The sequence below is a fragment of the Sceloporus occidentalis genome, unplaced genomic scaffold, assembly GCF_023333645.1.
Source record: "Sceloporus occidentalis isolate IW3139 unplaced genomic scaffold, rSceOcc1.0.p SCAF_3, whole genome shotgun sequence".
Classification (NCBI taxonomy): Eukaryota; Metazoa; Chordata; class Lepidosauria; order Squamata; family Phrynosomatidae; genus Sceloporus; species Sceloporus occidentalis.
Window position 1 is genome coordinate 28,655,706 of NW_028316983.1, and position 14,383 is coordinate 28,670,088.

At 39.2% G+C, this 14,383-nt stretch overlaps 1 protein-coding gene across 4 annotated transcripts in view; it reads right to left on the minus strand.

Annotated features, from left to right (window-relative positions):
- The window catches only part of LOC149315685 (protein phosphatase EYA2), a 198,943-nt gene that overhangs the window by 136,464 nt on the left and 48,096 nt on the right, over positions 1-14,383 (minus strand). The window contains exon 1 of one of the 4 annotated variants that reach the window (XM_089513899.1): positions 1,190-1,266. The exons of the other annotated variants lie outside the window; for them this stretch is intronic. The gene's annotated coding sequence lies outside the window, so the exon portion shown is untranslated. Of the gene's footprint in view, positions 1-1,189; positions 1,267-14,383 lie in introns of those variants that run through there. 4 annotated transcript variants of the gene reach the window in all.

Below are 14,383 nucleotides of genomic sequence, written 5' to 3' on the forward strand. Positions count from 1 at the left end.
AGTGAGTAGGACTTCACTGTTTACAATCCCCACAGCATCTGTATATATTCCTGCCAACTGAGCAATACACTCCATGCATTTCATGGAATGGATGAAGTCTACTAAAAGTTTATGACATAATAAATCTAATCACTGAATCAATGGGACTTGTTAAGTATGCATTTATATAAATTCGGTGGATTCAGTGCATTTACTCTGGTTGGAAGTAACAATTGGATTTAGCCTTTACGATACTAGAGGGCTTTTCTATTATCAGGGGTATCACCAGGGTGTGTGTGTGTGTGTGTGTGTGTAGGTCACACCAGGTGAAATCCTAAGGGGTGTGTGTGACACCAATGCTCCCCAAACATCTACCTTCTGGTAGAAATGGGCTGTGGCTTTCACCTATGCCCCTTTAAAAAAACTGAAGAGATGGTGTGAGTAGGGTAAGACACTTTGCAACCATGCAGATGGAACATGTGGCAAGTCCTGAAAAGTGCATTTTTTTCTCAATGGAAAGCATGTGCAACTCATGTCCATTTTTGAGTGTATATTTTGGCAAAACCAGGGTGGGAGCGAGAAATGGAATGTGAGGTATCTGCTCTCTATGAGCTCAACATTTACTTTGAGATTAGTACATACAGGACTTCTGCCTAAATGTAAATCACCTCAAATGCTATCTGCACCCTACTTTCCAATCCATGGCTATGCAACATCCTTAAAAAGCCTAGTGATTTATTATGGCATTAACCAATGGAGCATTAAAATTATCATCAAATTCTGCCTCCATTGGTCTGATAGTTATCTCATTAGGTATATTGTCATACGTGGTCAGAACAGCAAATATGGGGAGGGTGGTGTTGGTAGATACTGGGGTGACTGGTGAGAACCCTAAAATAATATCCTAACATGAAATCAAAGATGCATTAACTAAAATCAGGCACACTGATGAAATGCTGTGACTGAGGAAATCAGTTACACGATGAACTCTGATTTAAGTCAACATGAAAATTAACTTGGAGTAGACAAGAATTTATATACATTTAAAATGGCAGGTACGAGCACATCCCATTGCAAACAATTATGTCTGCACTTAATTGAATTCAGATGCACTTTGCTATCTAGTTTCATTTAGATTCTCTAAGATACATAATTTATATGCAAGTACATAGTTATTAGCCTCTGGCTCTAGAAATATGTATTGAAGTACCTTGTCCCAGGTCACATAGAGAGTCAACAGCAGAACTGGAAAATAAACCCAAGAGCTGCAAACTTTGTGCTCTTCCCTTCACAGGAACATTTTTCATTTAAATATAATAGCAAAACTTAGCAGAACTAGTAAAACATCCTGTCATTTCATCATTAAAGGTCACCCTGAAATACATAATAAGAGATTTAATTTGTCATATAATAAATTATCTGACTACACACCTATTCTTTTATATATTGAATTTTTGATCCTGTCAACTTGGGGTACAACTGTTCTTAACAGGCTGCTTCAAATCCACTGCTGGAGATAGAAAAAGCATAGAATCATAGAATCATAGAACAGAATCATAGAATCGTAGAGTTGGAAGAGACCACAAGGGCCATCCAGCCCAACCCCCTGCCATGCAGGAAATCTAAATCAAAGCATCCCCGACAGATGGCCATCCAGCCTCTGCTTAAAGACCTCCAGGAAAGGAGATTCCACTACACTCCGAGGGAATATGTTCCACTGTCGAACAGCCCTTACTGTCAGGAAGTTCCTCATAATGTTAAGGTGGAATCTCTTTTCCTGTAGCTTGTATCCATTGTTCTGGGTCCTAGTCTCTGGAGCAGCAGAAAATAAGCTTGCTCCCTCCTCAATATGACATCCTTTCAAATATTTAAACAGGGCTATCATATCACCTCTTAACCTTCTCTTCTCCAGGCTAAACATCCCCAGCTCCCTGAGTCGTTCTTCATAGGGCAAGGTTTCCAGACCTTTCACCATTTTAGTCGCCCTCCTTTGGACACGCTCCAGTTTCTCAATGTCCTTTTTGAATTGTGGTGCCCAGAACTGGACACAATATTCCAGGTACTCCAGAGAACAGGACCCGGAACAATGGATGCAAGCTACAGGAAAAGAGATTCCACCTCGCCATTTGGAAGAACTTCCTGACAGTAAGGGCTGTTCGACAGTGGAACACACTCCCTCGGAGTGTAGTGGAGTCTCCTTCCTTAGAGGTCTTTAAGCAGAGGCTAGATGGCCATCTATTGGGGATGCTTTGATTGGATTTCCTGCATGGCAGGGGGTTGGACTGGATGGCCCGTGCGGTCTCTTCCAACTCTATGATTCTATGATCTATGAGAGCAGCAAAAATTCAACACATATTCCTGCTGCTTACTCTGTCACCATGCCTGGAGACAGCTTTATTTGTTGAGTTTCAACCTGTTCTGCAGCTATTCCAGTAAAAGTATCCCTTCAAGGAAAAATGTGGCAAATCTACCAAATTGTCAGACTGGCCACAGCTTGAGTCATCTTAACCTTCACAGGTTGCTATGATACAGTTTGAAAATACCGTCCTTGCAGAAGACTATCAAAGTCACCAAATGATGCCCATAAGAAAGCATTTATAGCAGTGACACTTTTCCTGTTTGTTAGTCCTACATCTCCAAAGGATTCCTGCTTAACATGTAATTGGACCAGAGCTGAGACATTCATATCTTTTGGTTAATCTAGACTTCCAGTGGCAGCACCCTTGTTTTTTTTAAAATTCACTCCACTGACATCATTTTTTCATCCCTACATTTCCATACATGTCCATATATGTTAGCATGTTTTTATTCCAATTCAGTAATGCACAATCTAGCTCTCCATATATCTGTCTATCTCTCTGTTTATCAGGACGGTCCTGTGCTGAAGGTCTGTGCAACAGTGTTGGTGGCAACTGAAAGTGACATTTCTGGCAACTAGAAGTCACTTGCTGTTACTTTTTGAGTGTTGTCTTGGAGTAAGGCTAAGGCTGAAAATAGGACAAGATCGACTCTCTAGAAAACTATTTTCAGCCAGGAAAAAAAAAGATTGCAGATTTTCTCTTTGTACCTGACCTGCTGGTCACACCATTCCCACCCTAATTTGAAGAGAGGTTCTCTGTGTGTGTGTGTGCGCGCACGTTTGTGAGTGTGTGTAGGGAGAGAGTCAACATGAAATGAGAGGTGTACCTTTTCAGTTCTCATCTACCCTTCAACAGATTCTAGAAGTGAAAATGTGGCTCTTAAGACTGGATGATATTGCCCATCCTTATTTTAAAAAATACAGTGCCCATGAGTCTTGTATGCCAGTGTGATATAGTGATTTGAGCATAGGGCTCTGGAGATCAGGGTTTGATTCCCCACTTGGCCATGGAAATCCACTGGGTGACCTTGAGCAAGTCAGAAAATCCCATGATAGGTTTGGTTTAAGGTAGCCAGAAGTTGGAAATTACTTGAAAGCATAGGACAACAACAACAACAAAGAAAAATAATACTTTCCCACATTAATACACACAAATCACTTCTGGTTTTCACGACAGGTGGAGAGATATTTTAGTATGTTTGTTACACTAGATAATCATATGATAATGGGTTCTGCTATAGCAGAAGTGGAGCTGAATTAGCAAAAATCTTATTTAAAACTGTAACATTTAATGACAGCAATCTGCACTATCAGTTAAATGTGTAATGGTCCTCTCAGATCGGGATATATTTCACACATAGTTGTTTTTACATAAAACAGTATTTTCTGTGCAGAAAATATTAATTTCTCTGCCCAGAAAATGCTGTTTTATATACAAAACAACTGCATGTGAATTTTGCACAGAACAAGTCCTGAATCATGAACAGGTTTCAAAAACTGCATGGTTTTCAAAGACTCTCTCACATCAGGAGGAAAATTGCTAAGATTACTTGTTTCCTTCAAGAAGAAAATTAGTAAAGAACTACATCCCTAGGTGGGACGGCATCCTCCACCATACTTGAAGGCAGAAGGCAAACGTAGGAAGCCATAGGGCAACCTGCTTAGCACCCAGCATACTTCCTTGGTGCTGTCTTTATATGTTTACAACCTTAGGTGATCACCTCTAAATGCCTAATGGTAGGAGCATCTCTGCAATTTACACTGAGGACTCCTCAGCTCCCAGAACATGAAGGTAGTTTGAAAGAGAAATCTGTGCTCCTAATATGTAGATCTGTAATATTTTCAATTATGTTGAGGCAAGTTGCAGGTTTTACTTATGTTCCAACATCCTGCTCAAAGAAAGCATTTTATTTTACTTATTACCCATCTTTCCCCAACAAGCGGCCTAAGGTGGCTCACATGATCTAAAACAAGGCACATCTAAAAAACAAACCCCAAAACCAAATGATAGAAAGGGGGGGGGGAGAAGACAGTAAGATAAATTAAGTATATACAGAGCTTGGAAATTTTATTATTATTAGTTTTAAACTACACATTCTAGATTCCTTTGCCCTGAAAGCTGGAGGATTCTGGGAACTGTCATCCAAAACCATAATTTTTTCAAGCAGTGAAATCAATCCTCTTTCAAACCACATTAGATCCTCTTAAATTCTCCCATCTGCACTAACCTTGATAAATCCCAAAGCAAACAGTACAATAGCTGAGAGATTTTTCTACTGACACAGTAGAATTACAAACATGGTCTAAGTAGGGGGTAGTGCTCTTGAAGGCCATTCAAGCTCCTGGTTCTTGAAGACCTCCACTGCTAATTGGCTCCATCAGCTGAAAACACAGACGAATCTGCCCACTGATATAAGGCTACACATTGATCTGACCAATGTCAGCCAGTGTTTTAACCTTTAGATTGTAAAAAAGACGCAAATGAACTAAAATGCCATATGTGAATTTGGAATCTTTCTTTCTCTTTAAATCTTCATACTGAAAGCAATGTTCTCTGACACTGATGAAAGGTGCCCATAGCATCTTAAATAAGGAACAGATTCATTTTACCACAGTAATTTTGAAGGGAAAGGAAGCCAAGCTAAACATTTTAAAAACCTCATATTCACAGGCTTGGATATACAAGTTTATATACTGAATTTCTTTGCATAAATACCTCAAATTTTGAATACCAAAATGCCAGCTCTTAAGTTTTCAGTCCCAAAATACTAAGCTGCATACTTCACTCAACATATCAATCAGGCAAAACTTTCCTTGGTTCATCATGGAAGCAAGTTTACTTTTTGATTCCACAGTGACTCCTGTGTCTTACCATACTGGTGAATGTTACTGTCTTCACAATGGATAAAAAGCATCTTAAGAGGGCCTGTATCTTTGGCTTTCCAGAGACCATGGACTCCAATTCCCAGCAAACTTACCAAGTATGACCAATGACAGGGGATTATGGGCATTGTTCCATGATATCTGGAGAGTCCAAGGTTCCCCATTGCATCTGTAGAAGCTGAAACACCATCAGACCTTCAATCCTGTATCCACCTCCCTAGGAGAAAGCCCAAGTGAATGCTGAGGAACTTAACTTCATGGCAAACATGTGTAGGATTACAACGCAGGTCTGCTTATCCATCGCATGTGCCATTACATGTTATGGAAATCAGAGTCAGGCTTTTTTGTACAGGAACATTTTCCCTTCCTCTCCTTGGTATGATCTGTTTTTAATCACTCAGCTTACCCCTCCCTCTACATAAATGGGAAGAATCACACCATAGATATGTATTTGCTTCTTACTTCTAAACAATTGCAATAATTTACCAGAAATGATCCAACTAGATTATTTGGAGAATGCCCTTATAAGTAGGCCACGAAGCAGCATAAAAAGAAACATGTTTTTTTAACAAAATGTTTCCAGCTCAACCTGGGCTTTTTCTGCATTCATCAAATTCTTCTTCCACAAAAACAAAAACACCACCAAATGGGAGATTCCTTTACAAATGAATAATGTTCAACCACAAGCTAAACATGAGTCAGCAGTGCAATGTGGCAGCTAAAATGGCAAACACTAAGCTGCATAAACAGGATAATGTCAATGAGAAGAAATTTCATTGTTCAATTCTGCGTTGGTCAAACCTCAATTTGAGTATGGGGGCCCCTGGAATCCACTGAGGTATGGTTCCAGGTTCCACTGTGGATACTAAAACCCATGGATGCTTAAATCACATTAAATAGTAAAATGGTATCCCCTATATAAAATGGCAAAATCAAGGTTTGCTTTTTGGAATTTATATATTTTAAAATACTGGCAAGCCATGGATAGTTGAATCCATGGATAAAGAATCTGTGGATACAGAGGGCTGCCTGCACTGTGTCCCATTCTGGGCACTGCAGATTAAGAAGAAAATAGACTAAAGGATGACAAGGAGCTCCGCGGAACGGGCTGAGAACAGAATGGAAGGAGCCTGGAAAGAGTGCGGGATGCAATTTACTGCATACGGAAATCCCTCACTCATTCTGTTCCCTTCCCTTCTGTTCCCATTCTGTTCCAGAGGGCGCGATTTTTGAGAACTGTTCAGAACAGTTCCCAAGAATTGCCTCCTCTGGAACAGAATGGGAACAGAAGAGAGGGAAACGGAACGAGTGAGGAGTTTCTTGTGTGCAGTAAAATGCATCCCCCACTCATTCTGTTCCCTTCCCAGCCCCCTTTGGACCGTTCTCAGCCCATCCCAGGAGCCCTGTGCGGTAAGGTCCAAAGTTCCTGTAAAGTAAGTTCCATTAGGTAAGATGGGAGTTGGATATGAGACTAATTCCAGGCAGTGTGATAGTATGTTCAAACATTTGAAGAGTAGATCACCAAGATAATGCTACAAACCTATTATTTTTTGATCCACAGCAAGGGTGGGTAATGGTCAAGGGATTCTTTTCAGCTTCTCTGGAGACTGGGCAAAATATATTAGCCTGCCTGGTGGCAACCTGAAAAAATGTTTCCAGGTGATCAGGAGTTTGTTTTTTGTTTTGATTTGGGTTTTTTGTGTTATTTGTTAAAGTAATGAGAGAATTAGTCTGATGTAATGGTCAGAATGGCTGGATTGAAACTGCAAAAACTTCAAATTCCCAGTCAGACACAATGTTATCTGAGAGACTTTTGGCCAGTCGCTTGTTCAACCTACTCTAATTCCCCTGCATGATCTTTCACTCTTTTGTATGTTCACAGTGGATTCACACTGAGCTTCAGGCTCATGAACTCTATATCTCCTGGGCCCATTTCCCTTCTCTCATTCTGGTGTCATCCTATTTGGATGATGCATGCCCTAAACACCTGCAAGCAGTCAAATGTCTGGCACATTCTGCATCAGAACTGGGATAAAACACATTTAACATAATTTATAAAAATGTATCTGTTGCTCCAGATCTTCCGAGAAGATCTAGAGCTCTCTGGTCCCAGGCTGCAGCAGCTGTCTGCATGGGTGTCCCACTGGATCACCTGGTGCATCCACTGCCCCTATGGGTCACTTTTTCTGCAGCCCAGCCATGTGACTATTGCTGGATGCCTTGTTCTGACCTCATAAGTGAGCAGACGATGGTGGCAGTGAATGCAGCAGTCAGCCCAGCAGGATCCATGCAGACAGACACCACGGTGGAGGGATGATGAGTGGTTAATGGGAGCAGATCGGGGTAGCTGTGGAGCCAGGATACTTTGGGCTGCCCTTGATTATCCTGGCCAGTGCAGACAAAACCCTGTTCTCCTTTCTAAATGCAATGAGAATAGGTCCCAAGGTCAGGTACTACTTTTGATAACATGAGTTTTCCTTAAATACAAGTTCAAGAAACTGAAATCCGTATCTTGTTGATTAAAACAAATCAGGTTATCAAACAATGAAAAAGCACACTTACATGCAAAGTGTGAGTTGGTCTCATACATAGTCTGTAGAAGCTGTTCTTTTCTGATTATTTGTCTTTCGCCTCCCTCCCCTGCATAACTGCCTAACTCTTTTTGCAAAGCTGACAATTTATCAAAAGCTGCAAAATGACTTTTTTTCCAAGGTGACCCTCCAGGCACAGTTCCACAGACTGTTTATACTCCTGAGCACTAGCTGTCTATTGCTGACATGACCAAACTTTTAAAGGTCCACTAGATTTCTGGGTTTGATAACTCCTTTGTTAATGTTGTGCACAGGTCTCTGGGAAAGCAGATAGATTCCCATTCTCTCAAGCCTCTTACAATAGTAAGAAAAGGAAAGAAGAAAAGAAGGAACGAGGAAAAAAATATAATCATTCAAAACATGGAATTGTAATCATAGCAGAAAAATTAGGGAATGAATATGACAGGCCAGTTTTTTTTTTAAAGGCTGATATTTTTTCTAGCATATGATCCAGTTGAAAAACAACTAAATTAAGTCTGTTTCAAAGGAAAACCAAGAAAAAATAGTGTGAATTTTAATAGATGAGAAAATAGGGTAAAAGACAAAAATACTGTCTGCCAAAAAGAAAAGACTGGAATGTTAAAACTAGAGAAGAAATTAGTTTCACTTCTTTATTCTGAAAACTAAATTACTTGAGAGCCCATAAAATAAAATAAAATAAAATAAAATAAAATAAAATAAAATAAAATAAAATAAAATAAAACAAAACAAAACCTTCAGGTTTTTAATGCCAACATTTATATGGGCCTGTTTCTGGCTTTAGAAAACTATTGACTTTATGGTTATGAATTAAATGTCATTGTTATGAACTATCCTGCTAAATATTCTTCTTAATTAAAGTGTAGCATAGTATATATTTTTAAAAATAACAAATAAAAATCCTAATAATAACTACTGCATACAGTTGTCCATCCATATTCACTAGGGTTAGGGGAACAAAGATACCTGTGAATACGGGAAAACCGCAAATAACAAAAACACTGTTTTTACCTGAGAGGACACCTCTCTAGGACTGTCTAGGTCCTCCAGTGCAACTCTGTGGTCAATGTCCAACATACACTGACCATAGAATGACACTGGAGTAGCTACAAATGGTCTTTCAGTGCAACGTTTAGTTAAAATTGACCACAGAGTTGCACTGGAGGACCTAGACAGTCCTAGAGAGAACATATTAATGAAATCAGTGAATAATCAAATCCGCAAATATCAAAGCCGCAAATATGGAGGGATGACTGTATACTCATGTATAAATCTAGACATTTTAGTCAAAAAACGACTCAAAAAATCTGAGTCAACTTATCCACAGGTGAATGTAAGCACTGTACTTTAACTCTTTTTTTTTTTAAATGAATGATCCCCTGGTGAAAGGCAAAGGTATAATCTGTCTTGGAAGTACTGATCCCCCGCTCCTTTCTCATCCATCTTGCCTTTAGTTAGAGTCCAAAAGTTATGCCTATTGGCATTTTGTAAGTTCTTTGGCATTGTTTTCCTTTGCTTTGTCATTTACACCCTTTGTTATATGTCCCTAAGTTTTATCCTCAACTTATCCACAGGTCATATCAAAAACCTTAATTTTGCCTCCAAAACCTGCCCTCAATTTATATGTGACTTAGAGTCAAGTATATATGGCATAATATATAGAGTAAACAAACATCTGATAAAATCAATAAATCAATAATCAGCAGTGAGATTATTTGCAGCAGCAACCAACTGTTCATAAACAGGGAAACTGATGATATTTTAGCTTGGCATGGAAACATCAATAAATTTGGCACCAGGAATTGCTCTTAGGAGATGGCATTCCAAAGTCATGGACAAGTCTCTATTTCATGTCATCATTCAATGTCTTTCCTTTAGGAGCAGGATAATGAAATGGGTCCATCTTTCAAACTGAAGCTAGCTGAGCTTTATTTTTCCTTATTCTTCTTCTCCTAAAAAGAAAAGGCCTTTTATTCACTTGTTTTAAAACAAATATAAAAGGGTTATTTATTTTGCATGAAAATTAGAATTTCGGGTTTGCAACATTTTGCAACCTTTTCCTTACATTTTCAGGTTATCAGTGTCACCACTTTTTCACGATTCCGACAAAAAGCACCAGGACAAGGATTTTGACAAATTTCCAACCATTATGCACAAAAGAGATGGTTTTTTTTGTGTGTGCATAAATCCAAAAGATGGAGAAGATTATTACACAGGGCTTTTTCCAGCTCTGTAGCATTATTCAATCGTTATTGAACAAGAACAATACAATTGCGATATTAAAACACTTACTTTCACACACAAGTCGCAATAACACTTCATTAATGATTCAACAGCAGCAAAGAGCACAACTGATTTCCACACATCAACAGCCTTTAGCGTTTATCATTCTTGAGAAATCTTACACCTGCACAGATGGAATGAGAGTGACCACGCAAGCCTCAGAAGACATCTCATTAGGATAAGAATTGTGAAAAGGTGGAAAACTGGTTCATCTCTTGCCGCTTACTTAACACTCCTGTGTAGAAGCGTTTCTGCCGAACTGCACCTGGATGGATTGACGAATTGTCTATATATCCTATTGAATCATAATTGCTTTTCATATGTTCTGCAATAGCACAAATGAATTGTGATCGCCAAGCTATTCACACTTTTTAAATTGTTAATGGGTTATTCCAGTAGCATGACATTTCAAGGACGTTACAAGAACGATAGGAGGATGACGTTATGTGAAAATCTTTCCTCTGATCACGCAAGAATGACACTTCCTTTATGCTTTTTACCCCATGTGATAATCTTCGGAATCTCAACACTCATTGACTGTAAGTAATATTGAAAGGGAACTACGTTTGAACAAGCTAGCATATCAAAATCTCAGACTTAACATGCCATGCACCATCCAAAACCAGAACAAATTACACCAGAGACTTTTGTCTGTGGACATTACTTAAAAAAGAGAAAGTTTCATTATACAAATATTCAGCCATATGAGAAGGGAAGAAAGGAATCTATGTCACACACCACTCTCCAGCATGTGCACCACACAGATGCTACTGCTTACCAAGATTCAGCTGGCTTGCAGTGTAATTTCAAAAGCCAAAGCTCACATGTACCAGTGGAATTGCACCAGTCAGTTCAACACAAAAAAGGTTATTGAAGAGTTAGTTACCCAAGCAAACTTCTCATGTACCAAACAGTGAGATCAGTGCATGAGGAAACTGCTTATGAATACACACAGAGGCACTTTCAGAGGACCATAGTGGGGAAGCATAGAAGGCAATGGTACCTTCGTTTATCACATTCTTCTTTAGCAGGGTTGGCTGAGCTGACACTAGACCAACTGATGCGGCACTGCATCCTATTCCCTTCCAATGTAGAGGTGTGGAAATTACTCAGGGCTCCCCCCCATCCATTCTGTCATAACTTTGAGCTGGCTTGGGCTTTCATTCCTGAGCTAGATCGGACATAACACTGCTCCTGTTTTGCATATCTCATCTCTGTCCCATTTTCCTGTTTTTCTCCTATAAAATTGTTCTGTCAATAAAGATTAGCCAGCAGAAGAAGGTTCTGCTGATTGATGGGCCTTTCAGGTAGCTGAAGAATCTTATACTTACAGCAATTCTTACCTCTTACAGCTGGTGTATTTTTGAGTTAGGATTTTACTGCTCAGCAAACCTAGCTGAGACCATGCACTCATGGTTAACTAGAATGATTTCTTTCAATCTGTTTGCTTAGAGCAAGAGGAAGGGGCAAAACAGACAGACCCAAAGTGGCAGCTTGACACTACCTCTTTCAACATCGGATCAGGCCCGCAGCAACTACACACTGCTGGCCTGATCTGGCGCTTTCCCAAGCCTAAAAGAACTGGCAAAATGCAGTTCCTTTTTAAAGTAGCAAAAAGCTATCCTTGCCACAGTGGTGGCAGCTGTTCTAGATTTCTTTGATGCAGCATATCTAAATGCTGCACCAAAGAAATGGTGTGTGGCATGACGGTGGCATTGGGGTGGAGTTGGGGCATGCAGTCGCCACGCCCCCATTTCACCCTGATGCTGGCATTTTATACCAGTCTGTTTAGCCCCCTAAGTCTGGATTCAATTTAATACAAATTGAGCATCCATTATCTGGAATTCCAAAATCCGAAATGCTCCAAAATTTTTCACATTGGATGGCTCAGATAGTTATACCTTTGCTTTCTGGTGGTTCAGTGTACACAGACTTTGTTTGATGCACAAAATTATTAAATATATTATAAAGTGTATATGAAACATAAATTAATTTCATTCATTAATTTAGACTAGAGTCCCAATTCAAGATACCGCATTAAGTATATACAAATATTCCAACATCTGAGAAAATCGAAAAGCCCAAATACTTCTGGTCCTAAACATTTTGGATAAGGGATGCTCAGTTTGCATCAGTAGCTGACATTCTTATTCTTACTATTAATTCATTTAACATTGTTAAAATGTGTTTCACACTAAGTTCTTTGCAAAATGGAAACAAAGTAGCAAGTTGCTGGGAAAAGACAAAGGGACTGCGGACACTAAAGAACTGAATTGTGGGACTGACTATTTAGGGAGGGGCATTTAAAATTTTCAGCAGTAAAATCCATTGACTGATCAAATAACAAATTCCAAGATTCCATAGGATGGATACATGGCAGTTAAAGTGGAATTCACAGTGCTATAATTGTGTAGTGTGATTAGCCCCAAAGTTTGTCTTAAATTTCCACAGAATGTTTGGAGTGTAAAGCTAAATCTAAATATCAAGCATGGTCAAAATCTGTTTATCAGTATGCTTTTTAGAATAAAATGAAAAGAAATCCAAGGTGTTTGTTGAAGCGACACTGAAAGTATCTGATGAACAGAGTTCAAAACCTTACAGCAGTTTTGGTCCCATTAGATAACACACCAAAGTTTGATGAATCCGTTGTCAAGCATGAAGATTTGTATAACATCACAAACTGATAAGAAAACAGGAAAACCTTAAATTATAATGCAGATATTGCACTTCCCAGTCCACAACAGAAATTTCAAAGTAACCAACAAGCATAGACATTAAAAAGAAAAATCATTTTCATTTTCAAACAGCAGTTCTAAATGATCTGTGCCTTATTTTAAAATCTCTTGCTAAAAGTATCAAAGATAAGAATTCAGTTTTGGGAATATAAATACATGCAGCTTCAGTCTATGTCCTGAGCCCACTGTGTCATTAATTGTGGTTGATGAATACTTACATAGTAAAAATCCACAAGAAGTGATACCATTTTTGGGCCAACTCCAAAGTATAAAATACATTATGCAAATTTCCTATAAAAGCATTGTGTTGAGTTGTTTGTGTACTTTGAACAATGCTGCCATTATCATGACAGAAAGTCTCCCACTTTGGCTGCTGCCACACTGCAGTGTTGAGGACTTTAACTGTCATGGCTCTATCCTTTGGATCTTAGGAGCAGGTTGTACAAAGTCCAGTAATTTTAATTTTTCAATTTTTTAACAGTTTTAAAAATAAGTAAGTGCAAATGGAATTGCACCTCATGTCACTGTGATCTGTTTCTGAGTGTCTGGAGTATTTGCTTGCAAACTCAACCTCAGCCGCTGCCTTAATTTTCCTTTTTTTAAAAAAAATTCTATTATGGTGATTAGAAGGAAGGAGGAGAAAAAAAGGACTGCAAGATTTTTCAAAATCGAGAGGAAAGTAGAATGCGTAGTTCAGTGAACTAGGCACATTAGCTACCTCCTTTAAAAACAAAACAAAAAACAAAAGCTGAAACTGTGATGTATATCAGACTTGGATTTCAAAACTATTTTCTGAGGTTTTGTTTTAGTTTAGTATTTGCTTGCTACAGTAACTCACTAATATAAGGAATTCTGAAGATAGCGACAACCTTAAGAAACTCTAAGGCTTTTAGCATTGGTAGCTCTTTCCATTTTGCATTTTATATCTTAGGCCACAATTCACTGGACAGGTCTATTGCCAAACCCTCACAGAAATAACTAGGAATTATGCACATTTTGCTTTTGCTGATATACCATCCATTTTATTAGACCTTGCTCAGGAAACATTGAGTGCATGTATACTTGGCATCTGTAAAGCTGGCAGTGAAAGTATTTACTATTCTGTAGTGGAAATTTTATCTGTAACTAACTAAAGTGCAATAACAGAACAACTAAAACATGTTTTATTTTAATGTTGGATTGAACCCAAATTCTCACATAGTAATGGCATAATTAAAGCCTTCTACGAAATCATAACAGTTTTAATACACTCATCCCTCTACATTTGCACTTTTGGCTTTTGCAAATTTGATTATTCACGGATTTTATTAATACAGGCGCATAACAGACCGCCCGTTTGGGGCGGCCTGTAACCGGCCCTTTCCCCGCTGGATCGGGGCCTCAGCTGCCACAATGGCAGCCTCCGAGGCCCCGATCTGCTGCTTTCCAGGCCGTGGGGAAGCTGCAAAAGGCCGCTTCCCCACGGCCTGGAAAGGGGTGTCCTTAGGGCTTCAAGCCCCAAGGACACCTGGCGGTGGCGAGGAGGAAGAGAAAGGGGCCGCTTGGCCCCTTTTTCCTCTGCATTGCTGGCGCAG